We start from the raw sequence: 4,700 nt of genomic DNA on the forward strand, positions 1-4,700 counted from the left end.
CCTCCCCGATAACATTATTTTCCCATGTATATGTATGTCGCGTCGTTGTCGATATAACCCCCTCGAGATAACTTCGACATGAGGGGCGGTCGATATATATACCCCCTCTTGACCGTGATAACTTATACAACGGCAGCACCCCCCTCGGCCCTCTCGCTCGACCAAAGCCCTCGAGGACACCCAAACCCTAGAGAGAAAACGATGTTGGTCTCCTACCCCCTCCCGCCGCGCCCCTACCCGACAAATTAACTCTCTTGAGGCCACCGAAATTTACCAAGTTAAAAGAGCGTTGTCGTCGAGGCCACCCCAAACCCTTGAAGCGTTGTGTCGAGGCGACCCCAAACCCTAGCGAAGCAGCGTCGAGGCCACTAACATGATTCCTTATTGTGATTAGCTAGCTAGTTCTACATTTGCCACTAATATATATATATATCCATCCGTACCATGTTTGAATAATAATTGACATGTTGTAAATATTTGCAGAAACTATGGAGCATTCCCGAGACGAAGCAACAGAAGCGATGTTGGGGGACATAATCGCACAAGGAAGTGATGAAGTTGCATCATTTCTCAATGACACCGATGGTCAAGAAGGACTGGGTGAAGAAGAGGGCTATGTTCATGATGGCTTCGGCCCATTAATGCCGGTACAAGAAGAGGGCTATGTTCATGATGGCTCCAGTGACATGGAGGTACAAGAAGGAGACCGTGCTGACTGCTCCGGTGACCGAACCGAGTCCAGCCAGGTATATATATATATATTAGTTAAGCCCGTGCTGACTAGTTAATTGATGCGTCCATTGTTTTGGTATGTGTACACATATTAATTAATCTCGTATTTCTTCCTTTTAATTTCCTGCCCTCCGGATCGAGCACAACTTCGGTAAGGAGACGAGGCCCGAAGATTAAGTTGAGCTCGGATAAAAGGTTTGAGTTCAGAGAAATCGCGCCCGACGGCGAACCGATTGAACCCATCCGGACAAAGCATGCATTTTCTGCTCAGTGCGGGGTTCTTGTTAGGGACAAGATCCCGATCAGCATCCAGCAATGGTATAAGCCTAAGGAGGAAGACCCTGAGGTGTCTTATGTCAATGATATGCAGAAAGAAGATCTTTGGACTCAGCTGAAGGCAAATTTCACCCTACCGCCAGAGGAGGATCCGGAGAAGCCAGTTAAAGAGCAATTAATCAAGTCTTGTGCTCTTAAGAAGATGGCAACCCTATTCAGGAGGTGGAGGAAAGAGCTGAACAAGTTTGTCGATAAAAAAAAAGACACCAGAATTCATCGGCAAATATGAGAAGATCAAAGACCACTGGCCCGCAATTGTGGCCCACAAGACATCCGAAAAGAGCAAGAAGATGTCGGCGACAAACAAGCAAAATGCTGCGAAGAAGAAGTTTCACCATCGCACGGGGTCAGGTGGCTACCTCAAAGCCCGGCCTAAGTGGTCCAAGGCTGAGAATGATCTGCTTGAAAAAGGGATCGAACCAGAGACAATGTACTGGCCAGACCGTTGCCGGACTTGGTTCTTTGGGGCTAGCGGAACCTTGGACCCTGTATCAGGGAAGTGCCATTGGACGGACGAGCAACTGCAAATACCAGTGAAGAACCTTCAACACTATATCAATGCAGTGCAGCGAGGGACGTTCGTTCCAGACAGGGAGAAGGACGAGCTCACAATAGCCCTAGGGAATCCTGAGCACCCTAGATGGACACGAGGCACGCCAGGCTCCATTCCGTGGAAGGTTGGTTTTCCGGATGCAGGGGGTTACAAAACCCACGAGAGGAGGAAGAAACTGGAGCAGGGCCAACTGCAGGCGCTGCACAAAAGGGTAATGGGGCTAGAGGAACGAGAAGAGGAACAAGAAGCAGCAGATCGCAGCAAACGACCTGCCAAAGCTTCCCCCGAAGCTACCCCGCCATCTCAGCGGAAAAGCAGCGTGGCTTCCACCGAGCTGCTTCAGTCGGAGCATGTCTTGACGGATCCTGCCAGCTATCCCGTGGATGCTATCACGGAGTCTCAAAATTGCCACATTATGACGCGATGGATGAATTTGAAGGTCAAGGTGGCTGTTGGCTCTGTTTATCCTACTTGACCTGGCCCAACTTATCACTGCCGGCCGATTCCAGAAGGATATGCTAGGGTGATGGTGGATGAAATAACGGAGGGATTTGAGGACCTCCTGCTTGACCACCCTACCGGTGAAGGGGAGACTAGGCTGGGTTCTGCTCCGAAGACTCCATGCCTATGGTGGAAGGAGCTCATCAACCTTCCGAACTGGACGCCTCCGCCTCCTCGTCCTCCTCCGACGAGTAGGGCACTCCGCCTCCTCCTCCACCTCCTCCTTCGGCGAGTGACGATCAGGGCACGTGTGGTGGCACTCTGCCTCCTTCTCCGGCGCGTGGTGGCACTCCGCCTCCTTCTCCGCCTGCGCCGGCGCTCCCGAGCAGCCAGCAGCCTCCTCCTTCTCCGCCTCGCCAACAAGGGCGGAATAGACCCGCCGCCGCCCCGACTGCTCCGGCGCGTCGTAGTCCTTCTCCTCCGCCTCGTAAGCAAGCACGAAAGAAGACAAACGCCGCAGCCGCTCCGACTGCTCCGGCGTCTAGCAGCACAACCAGAGGCAGGAGGCAATACAGATATGGTCCACCTCTCAAGCCTCTAGAGAAGTTACTGTACGAGAGGACCGAGGAGGAAAACGATACGATCGTGCGGACCCACGTGAAGGAGTTCTCTGAAGGGGTGAAAGCAAAGAGACATCCACCTCCGGAGGAGAAGGTAGATCCGGTGAAAGCAAAGCACGCTCTCGATGCCCTGTGGAAACCGGCGAAGTCTCCGCCGAGAACCAACTATGAGCGCATTACTGAACAAACATATCTCCAAGCGGAGCGGTCGGGAAGTACTGTCAGACATCAAAGGTCAAGAGAACGAGCAGCTCCGAAAAAAATTGACCAGCTCGGTGAACAAGCAAACCAATCGTGCCCCCCGCTCAATGTGTCTAGCGGCAACATCGTCGCTAATGCTCCGGGGATGGTGGCCGGTTATGGCAATCTACAAGATTATCTGCTTGACAATCAACTTCCTGATTTCATGGAGGTGGACGAACATAGATACGAGTACAGGAAGCCTCTCATCAAAGACGAAAAATCTCTAACAACGATGATGGGAAGATTCCATAATTGGTACATGAAAACCTGCAGAGAGTCTGAGGGGACGAATAGTTTGTATCTAAACATTAAAGAGGAGCACGACCTCGTTTCAAGTGATCTGTTGTGTGTTCCATTTGAGGAGTTCTTCGCGTTCTTCAATCAAAAGGCCCTCGATAAATTAACGGTCTTTTGCTACTGCCTGTAAGTACTATTTCTGTCATTAAGTTTCTGTATATAGCTCGGCTCTTTCATTGCATGTATTTATAATTAATTATCCTCAATATATTATGCAGATTGAAGATCGTCGAGTGCAAAAAATAAGAAATTTATGATATTGGGTTCATTAACACAAATATCATAGATGAATTTATGGTTAAAAAGCACACCAAAGAGGCTGAGGACAACTTGCTACAATCGTTGATCAAAAATCAAAACAAAGATACCATACTCTTTCCTTACAACGACAAGTGAGTGTTACTGTCGTGTGCATATTCGGTTTCCCTTATTACTCGAGCGAGGTTATAGTAATGTAATTGATGAGTTATGCATGTGTGCGCAGGTACCACTATGTTCTTCTGGAGATTAAGCTTGAGCGGTGAATAGTAACCGTCTTAGACTCGAGATGAAAAGATCCCGAAACCTATGCGGACATGACTGAATTGCTCAACAAGTAAGTTCGATCAATCATTATCGCACCATATCGGCAACTTTTTGTTCATTTCCTGATATCTCAAGTAATAATAATTATTTTCTTTGTCTTGCAGGGTTTGGAAACAGTTCACCGCAGAAGCTCCGGGACTGCCGAAGGAGCTGCGATATACATACCCGAAAGTAAGTACTACTGGCTAGCTAGTTGCGTGCATCTCCCGTTGATTCTATAGCTACACTTTCATCAATGCCATTTATATTGCTTCATTATTAGTTTGATTGACCTCTATTTCTCGTAAAGTGCTTGTGGCAGGAACAAGGGAATGATTTTGAAAAACAAGCGAGGCTACTCTAAAAGACAATTTGAAGTGTGTAAGCAATAATATTCACAATTTCATTTTATTACACCATCATTTCTGTTGAGTTTCATTCATATATATGTATTAATTAACCCCCTTCTTCAAATTAGACGTGGCAGATGCGAAATGAACTCCTAGAACCAGATCACATGAAAGCAATTCAAGAGGAATTGGCGGGATTCTTTCTTGACCACGTCATCAATAAAACCGGAGAAACCATGTGCAAGTTGATTTCAATTGCTAGGGGATTGTAATTAAGAGATCTTACATATTGTACATGTATGTAGCTAGTAGCATCGGATACATGATACGAAAACTTGTTCTTCGACCAATCTCTCGGGGAAGGAGAGGTCGATCGATCACTTCTCTCGGTATGCATGACGAACTTCTGTACTCAATGGTTCCCTTCATTTTCTTACTAGCTAGCGTGTCGAGGGCCTCTCTACGTATATAGTATGTAGCGTCGACCAAGCACGGACATAAGAGAGGACACTTCTCTCTATTAATTAGCTAGCTAACACAATATATGAAACAGCTAAATTAACC

The 4,700-nt window shown here is 47.6% G+C and overlaps 1 pseudogene; it reads left to right on the plus strand.

Annotated features, from left to right (window-relative positions):
• The first annotated feature begins 488 nt into the window (after positions 1 to 488).
• On the plus strand, positions 489 to 4,150 carry LOC119321551 (annotated as a pseudogene).
• The last annotated feature ends 550 nt before the right edge of the window (positions 4,151 to 4,700 follow it).

The sequence above is a fragment of the Triticum dicoccoides genome, chromosome 6B (genome assembly GCF_002162155.2).
Source record: "Triticum dicoccoides isolate Atlit2015 ecotype Zavitan chromosome 6B, WEW_v2.0, whole genome shotgun sequence".
Lineage (NCBI taxonomy): Eukaryota > Viridiplantae > Streptophyta > Magnoliopsida > Poales > Poaceae > Triticum > Triticum dicoccoides.